Source organism: Osmia bicornis, unplaced genomic scaffold, assembly GCF_907164935.1.
Source record: "Osmia bicornis bicornis unplaced genomic scaffold, iOsmBic2.1, whole genome shotgun sequence".
NCBI lineage: Eukaryota > Metazoa > Arthropoda > Insecta > Hymenoptera > Megachilidae > Osmia > Osmia bicornis.
The window spans coordinates 1163761-1180460 of record NW_025791135.1 but is presented as its reverse complement, the minus strand read 5'-3'; positions in this window follow the sequence as shown (position 1 = coordinate 1180460).

Sequence of the window (16700 nt, the reverse complement as noted above, 5' to 3'; positions counted from 1 at the left end):
GAAGGTCGTCATTTGCAGAAAATGCTGTAGGACATCGTGCACGTTTTCCATAAATTAGCTCGAAGGGGGTAAACTTCGTACCCTCGTGCACGGAGGTGTTATATGCAAACATTGCGAAAGGGACTAATCTATCCCAGTCATCGAAATCACCAAGATAGTGGGTAATATAATCTACTAGTACCGCATGGCTACGTTCTAGGGCACCATTAGTTTGAGGTCGATAACCGGAAGTGGTTATGTGTTGAATGCCAAACATTCTCGCCATGGTAGAAAATACTTTGTTCAGGAAACTGGTACCTCTGTCAGATAAAATGACTTTTGGTGTACCGAATTGTAAAATAAGATGAGTTACTAATGCGTGAGCTATGGTATCTGCCCTAACATTAGGCACCGGAACTGCTATACAAAATTTTGTGAGGCTGTCTTGCATTGTGAGGATGTGCCTGTTTCCATCAGGTGTAGTCGGAAGAGGCCCGACAGTGTCTATTGCTACCTTCGCGAACGGTTCTACGGGTGTATCAGTAATAACCATAGGTTCGCGTGTTTTGTTCCTCGAAATCTTTTGCGTTTGACAACTCGTGCATTGTCGTATGTACTCTTCTATTTGAGCACGCATATTCGGCCAGTAGAATCTTTCGCGTACTCGTTGATAGGTTTTCGTTAACCCCTTATGACCGCCTACGAGGCTCCCGTGCATTTCCGCGATGATTTCATTTCGGATCTCGCTAGGTGGTAATTGCACGCGCCCGTAGCAAAGGGTAATCTTTACGTCGGAATCTTTAAAAATTTTCCTTAGTATTCCGGGTAATACGTCCTGCGGTAACGCATCGGTAAGGTCGTCGAATCGCGAAATCCTGAAAGTATTCAAGTTCAAATCGGATAACTTTAACTTGAGCTTCCGTATGACTGATTCCAATGTCGCGACCGAAGGATTGTCACTAGAGTTCTTCTGTAATACGATGCTAAAAATTTTATTTTTACCGCGGTCTGTTACTATTATACTGCCCGGTTCCAATTCCGATTTTCTTAGCGTTTCGAGGTCTATTACGCCGATATCAACGAGCAATTCGCCTACTGGTGCGAGTCGTAAATCACTACTAAGAAAATGCACGTAATTGTCCCTGTAATAGGTCAAGTTTTCTGAAGCAAAAGTTACTGTTTTTGGAACTTCTATTTTTCGAGGCGGATCCGAGTATAGATCCTCTGAATCCATAAATATATTCGCGGAGGGAGCGTGTGGTAACACGTCGGTTTGCACTAGAGTGTTTTCATCCTGGGTCGGTGGATTTGGTTTTGAGATTGTTTTATTTCGTGGTGTTGATACGGCTATTGGCGGTAAGGATGGAGGAGTAGCAGGTAATTGTGATCGGTGTTGAGGTCTGTATATTATAGTGTCCTGTGTAACGTCATGCGTCTGTTGCGTTAAGTCGTCTAAGTGTTTGTGTAAGTTGTCAACGTCAGTCTCTGCGTCTGTATTTTTAGCGACTTGCGTAGATAGATTTTCTTTGTCGGGTGAAAAGTCAAAGAATTCATGATCGCTATCTGAATAAGGTGTTTTAAAAAGTTCTTTATCAGAGTCGACATTGGCAAGGTCCGGCTCGAGTCCTGAGGTCGGGGGTACTCCCAGTGCTCTCGGGCATGACCCCAAGCTCGGTAGGACGCTCCTACGGCGAACGAAAATCGGTGGTTCGGACGCATCTGAATCGACGTCGGATGTATCACTGTCTGAAGCTACGTCTGTTGAAGTATCTGAAGTAATTGTAATGGCAGGTTTCGGTAATGAGAGAGGTGTAGTGGATGAAGGTTGAGCCATTGGTTTGTCTGAAGATCTGAGCCGAGTTCGAGTGGAGATGGCTTCCGGATCATGAGTAGGTGGAGGTCTCGGTTTTGTTTTTGATCCTAGCGGTCTTCCTACCCTCCGTTTGACAATCGCAGGCTCTAATTCGGAACCGGATGTTTCAGGTGAATCCGTAACCGGTAAAACGACTTTGGGCTTAGTAGCACGACGCGCGTTGTTTGATTTGACAAGCGCATTCGTACGTAAGAATCCCTTAATCGCTTTAATAACCGAGGGCGCTTCACTCTTTTCCGTGAGGGAGGCAGCCTGGAGGGATTCTTCCATGCCCGAGAGGCTCGCAGGCTGCCCCTCATCTGAAGAGGAATCAAGCGAGAAATCGTCTGAGGTGTTTAATTCATCTACGACAACGGGGTTTCGCGACAGGGCATCAGCGTTAGTATTGAATTTCCCTGGTTTGTGCGCGAAGTCATATTCGTAATCCCGTAATTTCAATCTCCAACGTACTAAACGTTGACCGGGATCCTTAATTGAATTTATCCACCTCAACGGCTCGTGGTCACTCACTAATTTAAATTTCCTACCGTAAAGATACGGTCGAAAATGTAATACCGCGTATAAAACGGCTAAACATTCCTTTTCGGTAGTAAAATAATTCCGTTCCGGTTTAGTTAAAGTGCGAGAAAGGTATGCTACCGGTAAATCATGGCCCTCTTTCTCTTGACTCAAAACGGCTCCTATTGCAAAATCTGAAGCGTCTGTAGTTAAAGTGAATGGTTTATCAAAATTGGGATATTGTAAAATCGGCGCGCGACACAGTGCTTTTCTTAACGCGACGAAACTCTTTTTCTGTTCCTTTCCCCAAATAAAAGGTACGTTCTTTTTCAACAGATCGGAAAGAGGTTTTGACTTTTCCGCAAAATTCTCGATGAAGCGTCTATAATAACCCGCCAAGCCTAGGAATTGTCTAATATTTTTCGCGTTCTTTGGCCGCGGAAAATTTTTAACGGCAACGATCTTTTTAGGATCAGGTCGGACTCCACGTTTACTAATAACATGTCCTAAGTACGCGACTTCGGTCTTAAGAAATTCGCACTTATCGGGTTGCAAAGTTAATCCGGCTTCGGCTAGACGTGTGAATAAACGTCGAACTTTCTTCCCGTGTTGTTCTAAATTTTTCGCATAAACGACTATATCGTCCAAGTATACGAAAACCTCGATCCCTTGTAACCCGCGCAAAACCTGGTCCATAAGCCGTTGGAATGTGGCTGGCGCGTTTTTCAAACCTTCGGGCATACGAATGTATTCGTAATGCCCATTTGGTGTACTGAAGGCTGTTTTATGGCGATCCTTGGGATCCATTTCGATCTGCTGAAACCCGCTAGCTAAATCGAAAACAGAAAAGTACTGTGCGTCTCCGATGTGATCTAATATTTCTGTAATGTTCGGTAAAGGATATGCGTCACCTATTGTCTTCTCATTTAGTTTACGAAAATCTATTACCATTCTCCAACGTGGGTTTCCCTTCGAATCTGGTTTCTTGGGTACTATCCACAGAGGAGAGTTGTAGGGTGAATTTGAAGGAGTAATAATGTCGTTTGATAATTTAGTCAGGATCTGTCGTTCTATTTCTTGTTTGTGTATAGGCGGGAATCTGTATTGTCGAGTGTTTAGTGGTATGTCGTCTATTGTCGGTATATTATGTTTTATGTAGTTAGTAGCCTGTAATTTATCGGATGGAAGATGAAAACGTTCAGGAAATTCCTCAACTAGCATTTCTACATGCTCGCGCTCTTCATCGTTTAAATGGTCTAGACGCAGTTTACTTAAAATTTCGGTAACTCTATCAGTCGCTACATTAGGTTTGCTATCGGTATCGGAATCGTCTTGTTCTTCCGGAAAGCAATGATAATCGAAAGGTATCAGTTCCTGTGCAGGTACTGTAAGTTCAAGGTCTTGGTTGAGCGAGTTTATTGCTAATACATGGCACACGCCCTGGTTGTTAACCGAAACAGCAGCTTCGCCGACATACAGGCCGTCAATTGTCGTTAAACGCGGCAAATAACCTTCTTTTAATTTATCATTAACGACATCGATCGCGATAGGTTGTCTTGTACGAGCCTTTATAAGATATGTACGCGGTTCTAGTTTACGCCTTTCGCGATAATCTAGTGAACGTTGATCGACGAATCTAATTGGACGAACCGGGTCTGTGCTCGTGACTAATGTATTGTTCGCGAACGAAATTTCGGCTTGCTCCTGGCGAAGATATTCCTGCCCTAAGATTCCGTTAGTGTTTAGTGGAAAATCTGAGCGTATAACGTGAAAACGAACTGGTTTTCCCTGTAAATGGATTGTCGCGGTCCCGATTGTTCTGTCTTTTTGTGGGGTAATTCCCGTTATTATCGTAGCCTCATGCGTAGCTATTGGAACGTTCATAAGCAACGTATCTAATTTTATCAGATTGATTTCTGCACCGGTATCTATCAAGAAATGCGCCTCTTTCATTCGAAAATCTTTAGATGACAATTTTACTATCGGAGTGTCGCGTTTCGTTTCTATTGCGAGTACGGTCTCTACTGGAATTTCACCTGTGGACGACGCTCCGGAGATTGACGGCTCGTCGTCGCGTCGGTACGACGAGTCGTGTTCAAGTTTAAAGACCCTCTTACTTCCGGTGACGGTGACCTTCGGCCCGATGGTCCGGCCGTCGGCTCGCGCGGAGGTGATGTACGCGGTCTCGAATCACGCATTCCTACAGGTGAATTTTCTCGTCTATCGTCTGCTTGCATGCTCGATCTCGTATGCATGCGCTGAGGATGCGCGCAACACGGGCACGTTCGTTCCTCTGCGGTCAACTCTCTCCTGTGCAATATCCGAACAGGACTCGGTGTTCTATCTCGCGAATACGAGATGTTACGCGACGTTTCCGGTGCTCGTATCGGCGAGCTGTATCTAGGATACGCGTAGCTTCGATTTCTATCCGGGCTGTCATAGTAACGAGATCGGTAATCATAATCATCACTACGTTCATGGGATGGACGGTAGTAATCATACAATGTGGACGGTCCATCTTTTAAGCGCGTTTCTTCTCTTAAGGCGATATCTAGCGCGTCTACTAACCTTTTCGGGTCTCGCGCTCGCGCGGCTCGGCCTATTTCGTCCGGTAACCCGCGAAGAAATGCATTAAGCGCGGTAGCCGTTACGGGTTCCATAATATCAGCTGCTCGGCCTTTATATTCGATCTTAATAAAATCTTCTATCCCGACCAATAAAGCTCGAATACGGTCGTAGAACGCGTAGACGGATTCGTCTCGATACATACGAACGGTGGCGATTTTAAAGTAATAATCGTTATACGTTCTATCCGAGGTAAAACGACGTTTTAAGTGTTTCACCAGTTCTGAAACGGTCTCGAATTTTAATCCGTGGACGCTATCGCGAGCTTCTCCTCTTAATTTAGAGACTACGAGTCGTACAAAACCACGCATTGCTGATATCGGGAGACTTTCCGCGTTAAATTCTACTTCAGCAAGAAAATCCCTTAATCGGATATTTTTCCCGTCAAAAACCGGCACATGTTGAACGGCCTGCTGAACGGCGAAACTTTCTATTACCGAAGCTGTGAAAATTGACTCGTTACCCTCCCCGGTATTAGTTCCTTCTAATAAACTAGAAATACCCGTACTTCTACTAGGACCTGCGATAGCCGTGCTTTTGGCAGGGCCTACCTCTTTAGAATTCGGCATTTTTGTAAAAAAAATATATCAGAGAAATATACAAAAGAAATATACACAAAATATATGTATGAAAAATAACACAGAAATCAATATGAGATATAATATTCAATTTACGTGATAACTGCTCACTAATCAGACGAATATATAGTTAATAAGATGTAATTGATAATAAATCGACAAAAATTGTGTTGATAAATCCAAAAAAAAAAATCAGTAATTTTGAAAATGAACCTCTAACAGAAAACACCAAGTAGAAAAACAGAAACAGAAAAATAAATAAATAAATAAATATAAATAAATATAAATAAATAGATAAATGTGACAAAATACGGTTAATCAGAAATATTAGTATCGGATCAGATTCAATTATAAATTCAATAATGAGCAATTATCACACATAACACACATAAATGAAATACACAATATACAAATTGTAACACAAAATATAACACCGCAAATATATATAAATTTATTGGCACAATGCGTAGTGAAGTGTGGCAAAAGGGGGTATCTATATCAGTTTTCCCGTAATTACCGCACTCGAAGTTCGAATCGGTCAGAAATAACTTTCAAAAATATTGACACTTTAAAAATTCAAACACCTAATTGCACAAATTCCAACGAACGAGCATTGAAAAGTATCCCACCGCTGCCACCAAAAATTTTGTTACGTCGCGAGCGAGTGATACGGCGCGCGACGTACAAAATATAAAAGGAAAAAAAAAAGAAAGAAAGAAGAAGATTTATTGAATTAGAAAATTTGATGATTGATACGGATCAGGACGGTATTTTCGCTGCCACCAGTCCCGATCGCGCTCGACGATGTTAGGTCGTTAACGATCGGAACAATTAAAAAGAATCGTTTAATTTTTATAATAAGATTCAGAAGTTGTTGTATTGAGTTCGTCAATGCTCTAGTCCCATACGGGCCCCTCGTGTGAATTCGTGCAGGAAGGTAGACGTATTAATAAGGAAATGTTAGGGGTGTTTGAATGCGAATGATTAAAAATTTAAATATGGGTAAGATGTGTATAATTGTAAGAAAAATAATTACAACAAAAATAGTTATTTTACAATGTGTACGAGCTGTATGAAATATATGAATAGAGAATTAGAAAATAACAGGTTAGAATGAATATTAGATCAATGTAGTTACTTGAAATGAAGCTTTAACAGAAAATTGACAAAACTGTTGACTTTAAAAAATCACGATTCGAACTTCGGTGTTTTGTTTATATTTTTCTACGATCCGAAAAAGGACGGTCCCAGTAGGATACTTCCAGGACTAACAGTCTCGTGGGCCGTCTTCACGCTCGTGTAAACGAAAAATGATTTTATTGATTACCTCGTATTTTGAACGGAACAATCTAGTTGGATACTTCCGCGACTAACTGTCCCTCAGATTGCCGTTTTGCCCTCACTCGACACCAGATTCGTTGTGTTAACGAAGATATAAAATGTGCAACTCACCAATTCGATGTAATACAATATTTGCAATAAGTTTGGGTTTTTAATACTCTGATGATGGTCTGAAATCTGGAAAATCGAAGAGAGGATGAGAACCAATTGCACACGCACTACGCGTTCGCGTTTGAGCCTTCGTTACGGCGTTACGGATTACGAAATACGATTGACAGAAAACAATACGGCGCGGAAAAGGAATATAATTAATTTTCGGACGATTTAAAATGAAAGAGAAAAGATAGATAATTGAAAAGTGTGAAAAGATTTTACGTATCCGTATGAGTCTTTGACACGATAACCGCGAATTGAAACTCTCCCGACACTCTGCCTCGTTACACGGAGGAACTTTGCCGAGCAATCAGATTTCGCGATACCGTAGACAACTCTGTCTCTACGCGGACACGGGCTCCCCGTCACACACCTTGCGATTCTTCGACGAAGAGTGATTTGCCTCAGTCAAGCGATCGTATCTCAGGGTTCGACCCGCGATCATGGGCCCAAAGTGGGGACATCATTTGGCAAATCGGGGTACGTGTCGAAGGGGAGAGCCCGCGCGTATTGGTTTCGTCTAGGCGCGTTTCCCGAGTTCTCATCCCTCCCTGACCTTCCTCTGACTCTGTCTAATAGTTGACCATCTTTCTCTTTTACCCCTACAGCGCTTCATGAATTTAGTGCGTCGCAATTTCTATGTCTTCTAGAATCTTCCAAATGCTTTAATTTAATCTTATTCGCTTTCAATTAATTAACGAAGTCGGTACAAACGAATCTCTGGTGTCGATTAACATTTTATTTATGTCAATTACTATAATATTCGCAATAATATTCGTAATAATAGTATTAGGGCTTTTTGATTCATTCGAGGTATTTTTATAATCGATGTTTGTTTTATTACACGCGTTTCCCGGCTTCCGTGACAAAGAGATTGATGTTTTAATTTCAATTAGTTTCGCGAACATTTTATTCGCGTTTTCATAAGCTCACGCATATCGAATAATATACATATATCCGTTAACATGTTCTTGGAATTCGTTCCAGAACATTGCTTGGCAGTTTTTGTTGCCTATTTGTGACAATACGCGTTTACGATCCCCGTCGACCGTTGTCTCGAACGTTCCTAAACGTTCGTCGACGTTTCAACCTCTCAGTGGTTGTCACGCAAACCTCGCTTTTCATTCCATTCAGATCATTTTATAACATTTCAAACAAATCACTCTCATCCTTTATGACACTCATTTTCCCATGGAAGGGACGGCTGACGCATGCTTTACAGGTATGAGAGGTATCCGCTTGTAAAATGGGGCGAAAATCGCGTTTTCTTTATTCTGCGCAGTTAAGCTGGGATTCCTCCATGTGCGTCGCACTGCTTAACCGCGCGGTGAAGGATGTTTATGATACCTCTCCTTGACCTCAACGGTTTCGAATTTCGGTACATTTTCAACGTAGTTCCAACGGCAATCGTCCCAAGGAAGATTAGTTTATATTATTTGAAAGAGCCAAATATAGCCTTCTTTGTGTTCCTCGCCTGGGATACTTCCAAGTGCGTCGCACTGCCGAGGCACACAAATTAGGTATACTGGAAAGTAGCTATTGAAATGAAATAAAAGAGTAAAAAGGAAAAGAAAGGTCAATTTAAATCTCAAACTCCTCTCTCGTGTTCTCGTGTGGAATACCTTCACGTGCATACGCACCCGACGAAGAAGCACGAGATCGGAGGAGCGCGAACAGAAACGGAAAATTTAGAAAAATCAGACCCTTCCTTGCATCCCTCACGTGGAATACTTTCAAGTGCTACGCACCCGATGAGGAACGCAAGGTCGGGTTGGTGAAAATCCAGCCCGGACGTAACATTACTATATCTACATCAGGTGAAATTTAATATACTGATTTAATCCCACAGACCAATGTACATTTAATAACAATACCATTATTACTATATCTACATCAGATGTAATTTAATATACTGATTTAATCCCACAGCCCAATGTACATTTAATAACAATATCATTATTACTATATCTACATTAGATATAATGTAATATACTTATCCCTTCCCACAGACCAATGTACATTTAATAACAATACCATTATTACTATATCTACATCAGATGTAATTTAATATACTGATTTATTCCCACAGACCAAAGTACATATAATAACAGTATCGTTATTACTATATCTACATTAGATATGTAATATACATTTAATAACAATATCATTATTACTATATCTACATTAGATATAATGTAATATACTGATCCCTTCCCACAGATCAATGTACATTGAATAACAGTATCATTTATACTATATCGACATTGGATATAATGTAATATACTGATCCCTACCCACAGATCAATGTACATATAATAACAGTATCGTTATTACTATATCTACATTAGATCTACTGCAATATACTGATTCCTTCCCCACAGATCAATGTACATTGAGTAACAGTATCATTTATACTGTATCTACATTGGATATAATGTAATATACTGATGCCATCCCGCAGATCAATGTAATTTTGGTAACAATATCATTATTACTATATCTACATTAGATCTACTGCAATATACTGATCCCTTCCCACAGATCAATGTAGTTTTGGTAACAATATCAATATTAGTATATCTACATTAGATATAATGTAATATACTGATCCCTTCCGACAGATCAATGTACATATAATAACAGTATCACTATTACTATATCTACATCAGATGTAATTAAATATACTGATTTAATCCCACAGACCAATGTACACTTAATAACAATACCATTATTACTATATCAACATCAGATGTAATTTAATATACTGATTTAATCCCACAGATCGATGTACATATAATAACAGTTTCGTTATTACTATATCTACATTAAATATAATGTAATATACGGATACCTTCCCAATGATCAATGTACATATAATAAAAGTATCGTTATTACTATATCTACATCAGATGAAATTTAATGTACTGATTTAATCCCACAGACCAATGTACATTTAATAACAATATCATTATTACTATATCTACAACAGATGAAATTTAATAGACTGATTTAATCCCACAGACCAATGTACATTTAATAACAATATCATTATTACTATATCTACATCAGATGAAATTTAATATCCTGATTGAATCCCACAGACCAATGTACATTTAATAACAATATCATTATTACTATATCTACATCAGATGTAATTTAATATACTGATTTAATCCCACAGATCAATGTACATATAATAACAGTTTCGTTATTACTATATCTACATTAGATATAATGTAATATACTGATACCTTCCCACAGATCAATGTACATATAATAACAGTATCGTTATTACTATATCTACATTAGATATGTAATATACATTTAATAACAACATCATTATTACTATATCTACATTAGATATAATGTAATATAATGATCCCTTCCCACCGATCAATGTACATATAATGGCAGTATCGTTATTACTATATCTACAATAGATATAATGTAATATACTGATTTAATCCCACAGATCAATGTACATATAATAACAGTATCGTTATTACTATATCTACATTAGATATGTAATATGCATTTAATAATGATCTCACTATTACTATATCTACATCAGATGAAGTTTAATATACTGATTTAATCCCACAGACCGATGTACATTTAATAACAATATCATTATTACTATATCTAAATTAGATATAATGTAATATAATGATCACATCCCACCGATCAATGTACATATAATGGCAGTATCGTTATTTCTATATCTACATTTGATATGTAATTTATATTTATTAACAATATCATTATTAATATATCTACATCAGATATAATGTAAAATACTGATCACTTCCCACAGATCAATGCAAGATTGTAACAATATCGTCATTACTATATCTACATTAGATACGTAATATACATTTAATAACAGTATCGTTATTACTATATCTACAATAGATATAATGCAATATACTGATACCTTCCCACAGATCAATGTACATTGAATACCAGTATCATTTATACTATATCTACATTGGATATAATGTAATATACTGATCCCTTCCCACAGATCAATGTAATTTTGGTAACAATATGATTATTACTATATCTACATTAGATATAATGTAATATACTGATCCTTTCCCACAGGTCAATGTACATATAATAACAGTTTCGTTATTACTATATCTACATTAGATATAACGTAATATACTGATACCTTCCCACAGATCAATGTACATATAATAACAGTATCGTTATTACTATATCTACATTAGATATGTAATATGCATTTAATAACAATATCATTATTACTATATCTTCATTAGATATAATGTAATATACTGATCACTTCCCACCGATCAATGTACATATAATGGCAGTATCGTTATTACTATATCTACGTTAGATATGTAATATACATTTAATAACAATATCATTATTACTATATCTACATCAGATGTAATGTAGTATACTGATTTAATCCCACAGACCAATGTGCATTTAATAACAATACCATTATTACTATATCTACATCAGATGTAATGGGATATACTGATTTAAACCCACAGACCAATGTACATTTAATAACAATATCATTATTACTATATCTACATTTGATATAATGTAATATACTTATACCTTCCCACCGATCAATGTACATATAATAACAGTTTCGTTATTACTATATCTACAATAGATATAATGTATTATACTGATACCTTCCCACAGATCAATGTACATATAACAGTACCGTTATTACTATATCTACATCAGATGAAATTTAATATACTGATTTAATCCCACAGACCAATGTACATTTAATAACAATACCATTATTACTATATCTACAGCAGATGTAATGTAATATACTGATCACTTCCGATAGATCAATGCACAGATTGTAACATTATCGTTATTACTATATCTACAGTAGATATGTAATAAACACTTAATAACAGTATCGTTATTACTATATCTACATTAGATCTACTGCAATATACTGATTCCTGCCCACAGATCAAAGTACATTGAATAACAGTATCATTTATACTATATCTACATTGGATATAATGTAATATACTGATACCTTCCCACAGATCAATGTACATATAATAACAGTATCGTTATTACTATATCTACATCAGATGAAATTTAATATACTGATTTAATACCACAGACCAATGTACATTGAATAACAATATCATTATTACTATATCTACATCAGATGTAATGGAATATACTGATTTAAACCCACAGACCAATGTACATTTAATAACAATATCATTATTACTATATCTACATTTGATATAATGTAATATACTTATCCCTTCCCACCGATCAATGTACATATAATAACAGTTTCGTTATTACTATATCTACAAAAGATATAATGTAATATACTGATACCTTCCCACAGATCAATGTACATATAACAGTACCGTTGTTACTATATCTACATCAGACGAAATTTAATATACTGATTTAATCCCACAGACCAATGTACATTTAATAACAATACCATTATTACTATATCTACATCAGATGTAATTTAATATACTGATTTAATCCCACAGCCCAATGTACATAGAATAACAATATCATTATTACTATATCTACATTAGATATAATGTAATATACTGATTTAATCCCACAGACCAATGTACATTGAATAACAATATCATTATTACTATATCTACATCAGATGTAATGGAATATACTGATTTAAACCCACAGACCAATGTACGTTTAATACCAATACCATTATAAGTATATCTACATCAGATGTAATTTAATATACTGATTTAATCCCACAGACCAGTGTACATTTAATAACAATATCATTATTACTATATCTACATTAGATATAATGTAATATAATGATCCCTACCCACCGATCAATGTACATATAATGGCAGTATCGTTATTACTATATCTACATTAGATATGTAATATACATTTAATAACAATATCATTATTACTATATCTATATCAGATGTAATGTAATATACTGATTTATTCCCACAGACCAATGTACATTTAATAACAATATCATTATTACTATATCTTCATTAGATATAATGTAATATACTGATCACTTCCCACCGATCAATGTACATATAATGGCAGTATCGTTATTACTATATCTACGTTAGATATGTAATATACATTTAATAACAATATCATTATTACTATATCTACATCAGATGTAATGTAGTATACTGATTTAATCCCACAGACCAATGTGCATTTAATAACAATACCATTATTACTATATCTACATCAGATGTAATGTAATATACTGATTTAATCCCACAGACCAATGTACATTTAATAACAATATCATTATTACTATATCTACATTTGATATAATGTAATATACTTATCCCTTCCCACCGATCAATGTACATATAATAACAGTTTCGTTATTACTATATCTACAATAGATATAATGTAATATACTGATACCTTCCCACAGATCAATGTACATATAACAGTAGCGTTATTACTATATCTACATCAGATGAAATTTAATATACTGATTTAATCCCACAGACCAATGTACATTTAATAACAACACCATTATTACTATATCTACATCAGATGTAATTTAATATACTGATTTATTCCCACAGACCAATGTACATTTAATAACAATATCATGATTACTATATCTACATTTGATATAATGTAATATACTTATCCCTTCCCACCGATCAATGTACATATAATAACAGTTTCGTTATTACTATATCTACATTAGATATGTAATATACATTTAATAACAATATCATTATTACTATATCTACATCAGATGTAATGTAATACAGTATTGATCCGTAATAAGCAACAGTTTTCTGGCTCGAAATAAGCAAATCTCTATCCCTACCTTTCAGTTTAATGTTGCCCGCAAAGCGAGAGGTCCGGGAAATGAGTGAGAGGTCCGTAAAAGCGAGAAGCCGATGTTGTGGGTAATAAATTGTCACGCTTGACTAAGCAGTGACATCGGTTAGTAGAAGAAGGATGGAATATATATAATGCTTTCTCAGTCTAGCATGTTTGCCTTGAAATATACGAAATAGTGCGAGAATGAGAGAGCTTGTTATATTCTATCCTTGTTCAAAAAATAACATCCTTGCTCGGCCGATCACTTTATGATTTGCCGCTACCTCGGATCTCTCACTCGTTCCTCGTGTTCTCTATCGTCCCGTTTCGAGTACAAAGTCGAGCCGAATAGCATACCTGATCCGTAATAAGCAACAGGCCACACCCGAGCTTATTACGAGGCAATCCTGTATACTGATTTAATCCCACAGACCAATGTACGTTTAATACCAATACCATTATAACTATATCTACATCAGATGTAATTTAATATACTGATTTAATCCCACAGACCAGTGTACATTTAATAACAATATCATTATTACTATATCTACATTAGATATAATGTAATATAATGATCCCTTCCCACCGATCAATGTACATATAATGGCAGTATCGTCATTACTATATCTACGTTAGATATGTAATATACATTTAGTAACAATATCATTATTACTATATCTATATCAGATGTAATGTAATATACTGATTTATTCCCACAGACCAATGTACATTTAATAACAATATCATTATTACTATATCTTCATTAGATATAATGTAATATACTGATCACTTCCCACCGATCAATGCACATATAATGGCAGTATCGTTATTACTATATCTACGTTAGATATGTAATATACATTTAATAACAATACCATTATTACTATATCTACATCAGATGTAATGTAGTATACTGATTTAATCCCACAGACCAATGTGCATTTAATAACAATACCATTATTACTATATCTACATCAGATGTAATTTAATATACTGATTTAATCCCACAGCCCAATGTACATATAATAACAGTTTCGTTATTACTATATCTACATTAGATATAATGTAATATACTGATACCTTCCCACAGATCAATGTACATATAATAACAGTATCATTATTACTATATCTACATTAGATATGTAATAAACACTTAATAACAGTATCGTTATTACTATATCTACATTAGATCTACTGCAATATACTGATTCCTTCCCACAGATCACTGTACATTGAATAACAGTATCATTTATACCATATCTACATTGGTTATAATGAAATATACTGATCCCTCCCCACAGATCAATGTACATATAATAACAGTTTCGTTATTACTATATCTACAATACATATAATATAATATACTGATACCTTCCCACAGATCAATGTACATATAATAACAGTATCGTTATTACTATATCTACATTAGATATGTAATATACATTTAATAACAATATCATTATTACTGTATCTACATTAGATATAATGTAATATAATGATCCCTTCCCACCGATCAATGTACATATAATTGCAGTATCGTTATTCCTATATCTACGTTAGATATGTAATATACAATTAATAACAATATCATTATTACTATATCTACATCAGATGTAACGTAGTATACTGATTTAATCCCACAGACCAATGTGCATTTAATAACAATACCCTTATTACTATATCTACATCAGATGTAATTTAATATACTGATTTCATCCCACAGACCAATGCACATTGAATAACAATATCATTATTACTATATCTACATCAGATGTAATGTAATATACTGATCACTTCCCACAGATCAATGAACAGATTGTAACATTATCGTTGTAACCGTACATTCGTACAGTTACATAGTATAAAACAAGTAGTATAGATTTTTCTTGGGAGATCGGAACTATAGCGATGGTATGTGCTATCCCTACTTATTTTTCTAAGTGGAGCGCGTGCGCGGATCCCCTCCTTCGAACGCCGGATCGAAGGAGCTCAGTGTCGATCCATCGATCGACACTCTGGTCCCAAACGACAAGCAGAACGGACGCTTTCACCTACGGCTCTCTTCCAAGAGACAACCGTCTAAAGATTGCGATCCAGCAAGTCGTGACTAGAGCCCGAGCTTGGATCGCCCTACACAGGCATATCCAAGACGACGTTGACTCCTAGGGAAACCTAGTCGAGCCATCCCCGTTTTGCTTGTGTTCTGGCAATTTTACATTGCAATTTGGAGGGCCGTGATCTCGCTCTTGGCAGTCTTTATTTCTTCCTTGAGCACGCTTCGTACTCCAGGAAGAACGTTGACGGATTCCGGCAAATCCACGGTTATCGGATTCTCTTAAATACACGTATTTCAGTCTGCAAAGGAGTCGAGGGTCGGGACTTAGTGCGCGACTTTCTCATCTTTTGATTGTGACTGAAATCGTGAAGTCAGTGCCCCTGTCGATCTGAGGTTCGCAGGTGAAAACCTCGCTGAACCGGAAGTATCCTCGGAATCCACTGGCTCGCCATTCTGCGATTTAAGAGACGCGTAAAAGTTAATATTTCGCTGCACGGTTAATAAATTCAAACGTTCCTCTCTTGCCTACGCGCTCCACGATCACGCGACCTTCGTGCGTCGTGATTTCGGTATATGTTTCCGAAACAAACCGAGCGAACAATAACTCGTCCTTGGCGAAAGACGTTTGAATCGTAGACGACCAACGAAATTTTGTAACCGTTGTGTATATATTACTTTTCGCGTTCCGAGCAGGGTCACGATTTTGCGTTCGGATACTTTGCGTTATTCTTTTCATATATTTTCTCATATTTCT